We start from the raw sequence: 13364 nt of genomic DNA on the forward strand, positions 1-13364 counted from the left end.
ATGCAATCACGCATAGTTTTATTACACATTAATAGAAGAAGTGACTATTCGAATGTTTGATTTCCTGGAGTTGCCTGGCTATCAAATAACCCACCTCAGTCTCATAAGTGTGCCCAGAAACACACAGATTTGCACAAGGGTACGCGGCAGGACACGATTTGCAAGCATGCAGAACTGGAGGCAGCTGGAGCCTCCACCACTGAAGACTGGTTAATTGAGCTGAGACACGACGGTGTACTAGACAACTGGGAACCAGAGGAAGGGAGATCAACTCAAAGGGGAACATTTGTACATCGTGTCATGAAGGAACCGGTGAGTTGCAGACCACTGTTTCCTAGCGGCATGTCATTTTAACTGCTCATATGAGAGGCAGTTACATTAAATGCCTGCCCACTGGACCTGCTCGGCACTTGCCTAGCACAAACCAGGTACAGGAAAACATGGAGGGTAGTGTTATCATTATGAATTACAAGGTCCATTTAAAGACTTCAAAAAAAATTTTTAAGCTTATCTATTTAGTTTGAGAGAGAGAGACACAGACAGAGGGGGCAGAGAGAGAGGGAGAGCGAAAGCATCGCGAGCAGGCTCCGCACTCTCAGCGCACAGCCCAACGTGGGCCTTGCCCTCGCGAACTGTGAGATCATGACCTGAGCCAAAATCAAGAGTCAGACGCTTAACTGATCGAACCACTCAGGCAGCCCCTAGGGATTATTATTATTTTTTTTTTTTTTTAAAGAAAACTCTCCACTCTGCACACCTCATCAGCATGGGACATCCAGCCCTAACATCTGTCCGTCCATTCAGTGAAGCGAAAGCAAGAGGAGGCTTCATACTCTGGAGACCCAAACTCATTGTAGTCAATGAGACTGAACTTGAGAAGAGATTATCACCACTTATTCCGAAGGTAATTTAATTTATACGTGCTGCATTTACATGCCATGGATTGAATTCTCAGTCCTATCACAATAGGACAATTACCAAAATGTGTCCCCTGGTAGAATCTGACCGCACCAGGTTTCATGGGTACGTTTTTTCCTAAACATATCCTGTTAGACCAAAAGGGCAAAGAGCCGAGAAAAAAGCTGATAGAAAAGTTCTAGTGTGGTGGTTTCCCTATTTCTGTACACGTGGACGTCTCAAAGCTTACGAGCAAGAGCCAAAAGCAAGCAGAAACCTATTGATAAGTGACTGCTGGTGACATTCAACCTCATTTACATGGAATGAAAAAAAATACATAAATAAAGGGAGGAAAAGACCTGGATTTCCAAGGTACTGATTACTGGATTTTTCCTAATAAAAAGAGATCACAGTTGATATTATAAAAAATGTAATATAAAGGAAACATTTGGGAAAATTCTGTCACTTCAAATTATTCACTACAGTACTGTGAATATACTTCTGCAGGCAGCATGATTTGACTATATTTTTAGAAAGCTTATCTAGGAACAAGAATGCAATGACACCAACATCATGTTTCATGGAGAACATTACAAAGCCTGGCTTTCTATTTCTTCCTCAACCCTCTGAAAGATTACCATGGTTTATGAAAGGGGCATTTTCATGGTCTCCGTAGAGAAAAGATGAAAAGAAAAGTCTTATTTAACAATGCAATTCTTTAAGGGGGAGAAGTCATTTGGCGATATGTCTATCAGGAAAGTTCCTGCCCTCATTCCTTACTGCTGCAAGGTATGCTGAGCCTTGATCTCAACACCCAGTGCAGGGGGCATGAATGGATGCTCATATGTACGGCAGGTGGAAGTGGAAAGTAGCACTACATTTTTGGAGGAGTTAAAATTGGGTCGTTTCAAGTGTCTGGAGAGAATGATTGTATTCGTTCCCTTTTTTTTTTTTCAAACTTTTATATAGTTTGATGTTTTCCTTTTACAAAAATCATAGTAGTTTCACAGTAAGAAGTAAAAAATAAAAATTATCCCGAGCCATAAAAATTTTAAGTATAGCTATTTCTTCTATAGCGTAACATGGACGTTTCTGGAAAAACCTCCCCATCTGCAAAACTGCTAGGAAAATCGGTTTATGTGAAGATCCCTCAAAACGTCCTGCCGTTTTCGAACCAGAGTCCTCGCTACTCCGAGAGGCAGCTTGGAGGCTGGAGGCCACGCAAGGGTTATTAAAGAAACACGGAAAAACATTTGGTTAGAAACGTTGTATTCAGAAGGCTGGGCTACAGAGATGGAACGCAGGCTCTACCCAAAAGGTGGACGTGGCTGGACGTGTGGCCACGTGAACAAGACATATGGCAAGGTGGGGACGCACCTCTCTGCCTGGAGCCTTCGGTGCCTCTGCTCGTTTCTTTTCTTTCTTTCTTTTCTTTTATGTTTATTTACTTTCAGAGAGAGGGAGAGAGCGCAAGAGTGCATGAGCAGGGGAGGGGGAGGGAGGGAGTGAGAGGGAAGGGGGAGAGAGAGAGAATCCCAAGCAGGCTCCACACTGACAGCACAGAGCCTGATGCAGGACTCAAACCCAGGTATCGCGAGATCATGACCTGAGCCGAATTCAAGAGTCGGATGCTTAACCGACTGAGCCGCCCAGGGGCCCCCCACCTCTGCTCATTCCTTATCTTCTTACATTGTAGCTGGAAGAGGCTGTATCTGTGCAGTAGTTTATTGAGGGCTCTCCCCCTTTCCCGTTAAAGGTTACAACACCACTCCTGCTATTCTGGGCTTTCCTTGCCTAGAAAAAAAGTGTTTTTTGTACCAACACACTTTGATATTAGAATGAATCATTCTCCAGTTTGTCAAATGCATCTGAGCTCACCGTGGATACAGAAATGGTGCTTTAAGAAGAACCAGATACCATATCTGACAGTCTTGTTCCCGCTTTTCCATTAAATAGGTATCCTTGAACTCTTTATTAAAAAAATTATCCAGGGGCGCCTGGGTGGCGCAGTCGGTTAAGCGTCCGACTTCAGCCAGGTCACGATCTCGCGTTCCGTGAGTTCGAGCCCCGCGTCAGGCTCTGGGCTGATGGCTCAGAGCCTGGAGCCTGTTTCTGATTCTGTGTCTCCCTCTCTCTCTGCCCCTCGCCCATTCATGCTCTGTCTCTCTCTGTCCCAAAAATAAATAAACGTTGAAAAAAAAAAATTAAAAAAAAAATTATCCAAATCATCCATTTTGCATCCTGCAACTATTAGGAAAATTTAATACAGTCGAGGAATGTCAAAGGACAGGAATATCTAGCCCAGTCTGTGCTCACAAGCCAAAACACTAAGACCCGGGCTCACACAGCAAGGTAGCAGCCAGGACCTGCTTCCCAGGACCTGAGTCTCAGGACCTTCTGACAGGCACCTATTTGTTCTTTATTCAAGTTCAAGGTTAGTTAAATTCCAACTGCCTCTTAAAAACCACGGCTCGGGGCGCCTGGGTGGCGCAGTCGGTTAAGCATCCGACTTCAGCCAGGTCACGATCTCGCGGTCCGTGAGTTCGAGCCCCGCATCAGGCTCTGGGCTGATGGCTCAGAGCCTGGAGCCTGTTTCCGATTCTGTGTCTCCCTCTCTCTCTCTGCCCCTCCCCCGTTCATGCTCTGTCTCTCTCTGTCCCAAAAATAAATAAACGTTGAAAACAAACAAACAAACAAACAAACAAACAAACCACGGCTTGCCAAAATGGGGAACAGTCTTTACATGAGCTCATAAACGTTTGTCTGATTTTTCCAGAGCTTACGAGGTTTGGCCGCCTGATCAATAAATGGAAAGTACGTTTATTCAGCTTGTCAACAAATACTTGTTGATTTTAAGGCACAGTCTATAATCTCAAGGAATTTTTGTCCAAGACATTACAATAAGGGCTAAGACAGAGGACGTCTGAGAAAGGAAAGAAAGGGGCATAAAAATCTGAGCAGCAGGTAGGGGTGCCTGGGTGGCTCAGTTGGTTAAGCGTCTGACTTCAGCTCAGGTCATGATCTCATGGTTCGTGGGTTTGAGCCCCACGTCGGGCTCGGTGCTGACAGCTCGGAGCCTGGAGCCTGCTTCTGATTCTGTGTGTCCCTCTCTCTCTGTCCCTCCCCTGCTCACACTCTGTCTCCCTCTCTCTCAAAAATAAACATAAAAAAATTTTAGGGGCGCCTGGGTGGCTCAGTCGGTTAAGCCTCCGACTTTGGCTCAGGTCATGATCTCACGGTCCGTGGGTTCGAGCCCCGCGTCGGGCTCTGTGCTGACAGCTCAGAGCCTGGAGCCTGCTTCGGATTCTGTGTGTCCCTCTCTCTCTGCACCTCCCCCACTCGTGCTCTGTCTCTCTCTCAAATAAATAAAAATTAAAAAAAAAAATTCTGAGCAGCGGGAGTGCCCACAGGAAGCAGTCAAAGAGGAATTCCTCGGGGAGCTACCACCCACACAATCTAATCCCCAGTAATCTCCCCCAGGTCACTGAGATTCACCGCATTCTTAGTACATCTCCCAGACTACCTCAGTCCACAGAAGGGCTGCAGGATGTCTGAGGTCACACTAGGCATCCTTAGCTGCTGCTTCTAAATGTTAGGCTCTTGAGAGGCCTGGGTGTCTGCCACACTAGCAGATCTGGGGATGATACGCCCCATGCACAGGGAACAATGCATGTGGTCAGTGCAAGGCAGTCATGCGTACAGCTTGAAGAAGGCAGGGTGCGTATATACCCAAGACTCATTAGAAGATCAGTGGCTAGGGGCGCCTGGGGGACTCAGCCAGTTAAGCATCCTACTCTTGATTCTGGCTCAGGTCAGGATCTCACGGTCGTGGGACTGAGCCCCACAGTGGATTCTGCGCAGACAGTGTGGAGCCTGCTTGGGATTCACTCTCTCCTTCTCCCTCTGCTCCTCCCCCGCGCTCTCTCTCTCAAAATAAATAAACTTAAAAAAAAAAAAAAAAGAACGGTTAAAAACCAGAATTTTAGAACCAGGAGAGAATTTTGTCACTTGTTTTGTTCACTGATGTATTCTCAGCTCTCAGAACAGCGCCTGGTAAACAAGGTTAACAGTGGATGCTGGGTAAACACTTGCGGACGGAAAGAATGGGTCCAATCCATGATGCAGTAGGGCTGGCTCAAACCAGCTTGCAAAAGCCAACTCGTGCATTTTCAGGCATTTTGAGAGCTGGCCGTTAAATACAGCCATCAGTAAGAATTACATTACATAACCTTACAGTGAAATAAATTAGATATAAATCACGTCTACAAGTGTATACACGTTATTCGAGTCGTAACACAGGTGTGACTGAAAACTCACCACTTTCTGATTATTTTACTGTCATCTGTGATCTGAGGTTATCTGAGACTGTTACATCCACTTGGGAGACACGCTAAAACAGTACGCTTTTGTGAATCACTTCCCAATTCTGTGCACCCATGTGTGCACGTGTTATTAAACGTTTGCCCGCATGTGAGCGAGTCCGACCCCAAGCGTGAAAGGAGGGCCCGAGGACAAACGGGCTGCGTGTGGTGTGTGTGTGCCTCATCTCCTTACTTCTCTCACCTGGTTCGTGCCTACCTTGCCTTCAGGAGTCAGCTCAGGGACCCTCAACATTTTCCTGACATCTCTTCTCCCTTAACGGCATCAAGTACTCCTTCCAGACATCTCATGATCTGCTCTGATTTCCAGCATTTCATTGTTTTGTTGATAGCTGCTCGACTACCCCACCTCTACTGTAGACCGTAAACTCTTGGAAGGTGGTATTTTAGCTCCGTACCCCCAGCATCTCACGGAGGCCTCCAGCAGCTTCACAAATACAGAATGGATGAATGAGTGGATGAACGAGCGGGTGGACGGACGGATGGATGGATGGACGCACGAAACCCGCTTTTGCCCAGGAAGCAGGGACTAGTTCTCCGAAAGCAATCCGAATCAACCCAGGATATGAGAAGCACTGTTAGCCCAAGGCTGCCTGCTGAAGCCCCAGGTCCAGGTTAAATTAACACGGCTTTCACGGGCTGTGGGGGACGTGGTAACAAGACTCTGCTTCCTGCCACTTTGCTATTCAAGTGACGAGCAGAAGCAAGGCCTCGGGGAAAGACCTGCCTATGTGCAGATGCACAATTGGCCAGGACAGTCCAGCAGCAGGGGAGTTCAGCTCTACACATTTATTCATTCTATTAGCAGTGTTAGCTCAAGATCCCACCAGGGAAGAAAGTCAGGCTTCGGGAAAGTCAAGCAAATGCCCTCTTATACTTCAACAACTCGAACTTTCTCCCTCAACAGCAGGGATGCACAGGGGTCTCTCCTGCCCCAGCCTAAGAGTGCTGATGCTGTCCAGTGGCCGGAAATACTCAACCAATCAACAGCGGTAACCGATCGGCTTTCGAAGGCACAAAAGCACTGTGTTGTCGGGAACAGAGAAGGGCCGTGGAGTCAGAGAGGGTGCTCCAGTTCAGGCTGTGCTCCACAGGGACCCTGTGATATGGGACACATCCTCCTCTTGTTTGAGCCTCAGGGTGTCCTTTCTCATAGAACTTCGCTTTTAATGAGACGAAGAAACGAAACACAAAAAACACCATCAGACTGCCACGAAAAAGAACGAGGTCCTGGTACCTGCTACCACGTGGATGAACCTGAAAACAGGAAGCCGGGGGAATAAAGCCAGTTGCAAAAGGCCATACATTGTATGAGCTCATTTACGTGAAATGTCCAGAACAGGCAAATCCAGAGAGAAAGAGAAAATAAATTAGTGGTTGCCTACAGCTGTGGAGGGGATGGCTAAAGGTGGTGGGTTTCCTTTGGGGGTGATGAAAATATTCCGCAGTTGATTGTGGTGACGGATACAACTCCATGAATGTATTGGGACCATGAAATTGTGTAGTTGAAAGGGCGTATTGTATGGTATGTGAATTGTATCTCTGTAAGCTGTCATCACAACAATAAAATCAGATAGTAGTATGTGCTATGCAGATTATTAAAAAAAATGCATGATTGGGGCACCTGGGTAGCTCAGTTGGTTGAGCGTCTGACTCTTAATTTCAGCTCAGGTCGTGATCCCTCAGGTTGTGGGATCGAGCCCTGTGTCAGGCTCTGATCTCAGCGTGGAGCCTGCTTGTGATTCTCTCCCTCTCTCTCTGCCCCTCTCCTCTGCTTGTGCTCGCTCGCTCTCTCTCTCTCTCTCTCTCTCTCAAAACAATGCATGATAGATATCATAAGTTAGTGGGTGGCTACTTCTGGCCAATCAGCCCCAGGGGAAGCGACATTTAAACTTGAGTGACAAACAGCCCAAGCACGGTCCCCCATCATTATCATGGTCAACAACCCAGACAGGTCCTTTTAAAATCCCCCCACGACGCTCACAGTGAGGGAAATGCTGATGGCCAAGGCCCTTCCCTCATAATGACGGGCAAATCATATCAACCCTCTCGGGAGAGAAACAATTCTAATGATTGCTATTTATAGCTTCTCAGTGAGAAAAACAAACCCCCCCCCCCCCAAAAAAAAAACCTGTCCTCCATGCCATCAACCCCAGTTTTGGTTTCCGTATTCTTCCTGTGGTTTGGCCCAAGACCTGTGGCTCTGTGCACCTCTTTTCCGAGGGTGAGAACCACAGCACAGAGCAGCGGTGGGTGTCAGCCGAGACGCTCCGCCATATCGCCCTTCTCTGGAGTCCAACCGTTTTACAGCAGAGCACCGTGTGGCTCGAAATGGAACAGCATGACAGGACATATCTACGTGCTCCGGGGTGGACCATAAGCACCAGATGCCGCGTGCGTGACATCTGTCTGGAGCCGTTCGCAAACAGGCCTGCGTCATCACAACGGCAGGCTGGCGCTTCGAGGACTCCTCCCAACCTCCTCGGGCTCTTCCACCTGCACCGGGTTGCTTCTGACAGTAACTGGAGCGGTTTTCCACTAGCAACGCTGCAGATGCAAATCATTTCGCCATTTTCCACCTACCGAACCCGGTCCCCGAAGGGACGGAACCGGGACACGGGTTCTGACAATGAGATTCAGCTGTGAGTCAGAGCTACCTCTGCGCCAGACCGTCTGCTCGACCTGACAGACTCCCAAAGCTCACACGGTTCTGATAACACCCTCGGTTCAAGTATACACAAACCGACTTACTTTCTATGGGTATTTTAAGCACAAAGTGTGGGCAAAGTTGAGTCAGAGGGACAACTCGAGAGAGAAGAGGTAAAACTGAACCTCAGTGTCTCTTTTATCCCGCTCAGTGCTCAGCCCTGTTCACGCTACCCTCCGTGTTCATTGACACTCTCCGCCTTCGCGAACTACGACGCCTTCTTGTTCTGCCTACTTGGTCTCCTGTGAGAAGAATATTTGAAAATATGCTCCACCTAGGCTTTCCTGGCCCTGGGGCAACAGTTCTCCCACCTTAGCAAGCCAAAAAATCATCTGGAGGGTTCGTTCAAAGGCAGATTCCTGGGCCCCCCCTGACCAGGAATTTGCATTTCTACCAAGTTTCCAGAAGGTTCTGATCTTACTGGTCCAGGGACCTCACTTGGAGAACCATTGCTCTACGTCCTGTGGACCAATCATTCAGGGAAAAAGAAATAAACAAATAAAATTTTTTTTTCTACCACGGTTAAGAACCCAAACTTGGCCAAAACCAGGGTTAAAGTCTGGAATCTGCCACTAATAACTGTATGACTATAGGCGAGTTATTTAACCTCCTTTATTTCTTAATATCTCATGAGTAAAGAAGAGAGAAAAACAGCTTCTACCTTACAGGTAATTTTAAGAACATACATGACTTAACGGTGGGGTTCCCTAAATTTAGCAATACTGTCATTAACCCTGTGTCAATCAAAATACTGTCTTTAGCAAGAGTTTCTAAAAAAAGGTGCTAGGAGGAACAGTCACATCTTCTTTTTAAACCTAAACATTTGATATTGGATTGTTCCTGGCTTGAGGACAGAAGCTTTAAGAAGTTTTCGGGAAACAACAGTAAAAGGCCACCCAATTAAATAAAAAAAAATATGCTTAGAGAACATATTTAATCACCTGGTTCCAGTTGGTATACAATGAATTCAGTGAATGTAAGTATGAATGAGCTCTTAGCATAGGCACTGAATAACTGTAGGAAAAGGAGAAAATCCAGAGCTCTAGAGCCCCCCTGAAACCAAAGTCTGCTCCTCCCCCACCTTGGGGAGCATACACTCTCCTGGCCAGCTCTCCCTTTAGATTCGGTAGGATTTTGCTTGTTAGCGCCTAAAAGGGGGTGGGAGGGAGGTCCACATTTTCGTGATGTTTATGGTCTTGTGATAAACTGTATTTACAAGTCACTTTAAACTTGTAATAAAATTGTATTCTTTCTCTCTTAGCACTGATATATTTTTATTATGTTCAGGAACTACACAAAAGAATATAAGGTAGATTTGAAATAAGCCCTTTATACATTTCCTAGAAAAAACAAAGGCAAAGAAATAAAGAGAACTTTCAACACGTTAATAATTTCCTTCCAGTCTTTTTTTTAACGTGCATACATAATGTGTACTTAGCACAAATTGCGTGATTGTTTATATGTTGTGAAGTCATCCTCTTTCACATTTAATATATTGTGAACATACCTTAATGTTCCTACACACTACTATCTTGCACATGCCATTTAATGTCTATGTCACAGCCCATCCTTTGTGTGCGCCATTCTTTATTTGTTCATTTCCCTAACCATTTTTAAAAACGTTTATTTATTTTGAGAGAGACAGCGAGCAGGGGAGGGGCAGAGAGAGGGAGAGAGAGAAACCCAAGCAGGCTCCACACTCAGCACAGAGCCCAACTCGGGGCTCGATCTCACGACCGTGAGATCATGATCTCAGCTAAAATCAAGATACTCAACCCACTGAGCCACCCAGGTGCCCCCTCCCTGACCATTTTTTAAGTTACCAGATGAGACCATGGAATTAAATTCTGACCGCTCTCCTTCATGACGTTTCTTTTTTTCCTGCTAACCACAATTTTTATTCTGGGACCCCCTTTAATCAACACCTTTTCTGATTGCCACTATTTAAATGAATTTTAAAATTTAATTTAAATTTACATGTCAAATTGGATCTTAGAATGACTCAAAAATTACTTTCAAATTGTACAACATCAGAAAAGTAGATGAGTTGGTAATTTCATTTTTACTCTTAGAATAAAAAATAAAAAGCAGTCTTATCTTCACATTACTGTGCATCTACACAACAGACAAATCTGTAGCCATTAAAAAGAAAAAGGTAGACAGATCTTTGTGAAGCTATTTTGAAACAGTCCTAAGAACAAGGGGCCACAATTACTCATCTACACAGCACACAGGGACAGCTCATCACTGGGGTGGGTTTAAGTATCATCTATCCACACTCTGATGCTTTTCAAATGGATACCTGTAACTCCAATCTGTCCCCTAAACCTCAGGCTTGTGTGTTGAACATCCCACCTCTACCTACATGCTTGGTAGGCATCCCTCAGTGAACGCGTACAAACCTCAACTACCGCTTTTGACTGTTCGCTCCCTCCAATCTCTTCCCCTTCTACATAAATGGTTCATTCTACCTGTTGCTTTGGTTAAAGAAGAAGGCGAAAAAACCTGTGAGACTACCTTCTTCACTCTGTCCTATAGGATTGCTCATCCATCAGCAAATCTTGTTTTTACAATCTTCAAACTGTGTTGAGAATCCCTACTTTTCACCACGTTCAGCCCGCCATGTTGGTCCACGCCATGGCACTCACCTGAACACCATGTTGGTCCACGTCATGGCACTCACCTGAACACCAAGATGGCTGAAATAGCTCCCTAATGTGTCCTCCTGCTGGTACCCTTATCCCATCTACCACGAATCTTTTCCAAATAGCAGCCAGGGAGTTCCTTTCAAAAGTGAAGTCAGCATATCTCACCTTTCTCCAAACCTTCCAATGACTTCCCAAACCATCGCAAGAAAAATCCAAAGTCTTTATCATAGCTACAAGGTCACATAGTACCTTGCTTCTAGTTACTTCTAGACCACACCTCCTACTCTTCTCCTCCTCACTTTATTTGCTTCAGAATCACAGCCTCCTTGACCTTGAACATGCAAAGCATGAAATGGCCTCAGGACCTTTGCACTTAAAGTCCCCTCTGCCTGGAACAGTTGGCCCTCAGAAATGTTCAAGGCTTACACCTGACTTCCCTCAGTTCTCTGCCAGAGTATCAACCCATCAGAGCAACAAACCCCCATCATTCTCTCCTGCTGTACACTGCAGTGTTCCTCACAGCATTCACCGACTCTTGTTATGGATTTATATGCCTATTGTTGATTGTCTATCCCCTCACAACAATGTAGCAAATTCTTTGAAGACTGAGGACTGATTCTTGTTCTCTGCTATACTCCTGCTTCCTAGAATAGGGCCTGCCACAAAGTAGATACTCATATTTGTAGAATGAATGAATGTATTACTAAATAGACATGTTTTATATCTAATGAGCGATACGCGTTCTGGAAGGATACAAAAGAATCCGGCAAAGTGCTTTTGAGAACGTAAACTGGGGATACAGTTTACAGGGTCTGGGGTGATAATGCACAGGACAGAGACTTATTTTACACTCCAGGTACCTCATGCAAGATTTGCAATTTTACATCATGTGCAAATCAAATCCTCAATCCGAAAATCTCCTTTTGATACTAACGCATCTCAAAATAAATCACAGCTTCCTCCCTCAACTGCACACCATCCCATTCACTAGTTTCAAGAGCTCTGCGGCTGGGAATGGGGCACTGAGGACTACGTGTAAGGACCCCACTCCTCTACGAACAGGCTTGCACAGAGCAAACATCTCTCTACTTCCTACACTGGAGTTTCCTTTTTTTAATGTTTATTTATTTTGAGAGGGAGAGAGGGAGAGAGCGAGAGCACAAGCAGGAAAGGGGCAGAGAGAGAGGGAGAGAGAGAATCCCCATCCTGACATGAAGCGCGAACCCACAAACTGTGAGGTCATGACCTGAGCAGACACCAAGAGTCGGGACTCTTAAGGGACCAAGCCACCCAGGCACCTCCCTACCCCGTAGCTTTACAGGCCCTCCCCGTCCCCAGCCCTCACTCCTTTGGGTCTTCTCCAAATGAGACGTAGGAGAAAATGAAAGCCAGGAGCAGTTACAAGGAGACTAGAGAAGAGTTGTCAAAGAAGCTAAAACAATTTCAAATCTCTAGCCAGAGAGAAGCACTTCGTCTATCTCATGAATAGTAAATCTGTGTTGAACTGAATCTTAAAATGTTAGGTTTTTTTCTTAAAAATCCAGACCAAATGTCTCCCTTCAAAGAGACCAGTGGTCTTTGACAATACTTAAAAAAAGAAAAAAGGCATCAAAACGAGCACGTGTTCGTGGAGCGTGCAGTCTGTTTGCCAAGTCTGACAGATTTCTGAGGTTTATCAAATACACTGTAAAGTCCCAGCAAATAGATCTTGTATGGGTCAGTGTCCAATAGTTAGACACCCACCAGAGCGGTCTCCTCAACCGATGGGCGTATGTCTTCCTGTGCATCTTTGTATGTGTGCAGGACATCAGGGCATGCGGCCCCATGCTGTGCTGAGAGCCACTTTGAGAGCAGTGAGCAACTCGCTCGAGAACTTACTAGACATTCTGCAGACCTGCGGAAACACGGGAGGTAGAGCCTCGTGACCTGTGGCTCATTGAGCCTTCCAGGTGACTGTGATGCACTCTGAAGGTGGAGAACCACTGCCCCCAGTCTACCTTTCCCAATCTCTTCCCCTCTCCCCTCTCCCCTGCGCCCAGCCCACAAACACACTAGGGCCCTAGAAGTCAGTCCTGTGCTTTCTGCCTGCAGAAAAGTCCCCACGATTGGTCCTCCCTTTCAGTGGCCACGGAATACATCCTGAACCTTCCACTCCTGTCCTGACTCCTCACTTACTAATTCTGAGCTACCAAGTCTCAGTTTCTCCCTCTATGAAACTGACCTAATAATGCTACCAACGAAATCCAAAATACTCCAGTATTCTGGAAGGCAGTATAGCGATACCTATTTAAGTTTTAAAATACTTAACAACCTTTACTTCAGCAATCCTGCTCCTGGGTTTAGAAAATTCAGCTAAATACATTATAGCTCAGACACTCAGTTAAAGTTATCATATATAAGAGCATGTATATAAGGATGCGTGATGTGGTATTATCAGTGGCCCCCAAAATCTGATATTCCCAGAGACAGGCTTAATAAGGTAGTATTACATCGAGACCCTGAAACATCAAGGGCTCCATTAAAAGGAATGAGCAAGAGCAAGGCTGGCAAACTCTTCTGTCAAGGGCCATATAACAAGTGGCTTTGCAGGCCAGACAGTCTCCATCATGCCAATGAATCAATTCTTCTGTTTCAGTGTGAAAGCAGCCATAACAACACAGCAATGGATGGGCAGAGCTGTGTTCCAGTAAAACTTTACTTACAAAAACAGGCATAAGCCAGATTTTGCACATG

At 45.7% G+C, this 13364-nt stretch overlaps 1 protein-coding gene across 1 annotated transcript in view; it reads right to left on the reverse strand.

Annotated features, from left to right (window-relative positions):
- DOK5 (docking protein 5) overlaps positions 1-13364 on the reverse strand; it is a 152738-nt gene that overhangs the window by 9134 nt on the left and 130240 nt on the right. The window lies entirely within an intron of this gene.

This window comes from Lynx canadensis, chromosome A3 (assembly GCF_007474595.2).
Source record: "Lynx canadensis isolate LIC74 chromosome A3, mLynCan4.pri.v2, whole genome shotgun sequence".
In the NCBI taxonomy this organism is placed as follows: Eukaryota; Metazoa; Chordata; class Mammalia; order Carnivora; family Felidae; genus Lynx; species Lynx canadensis.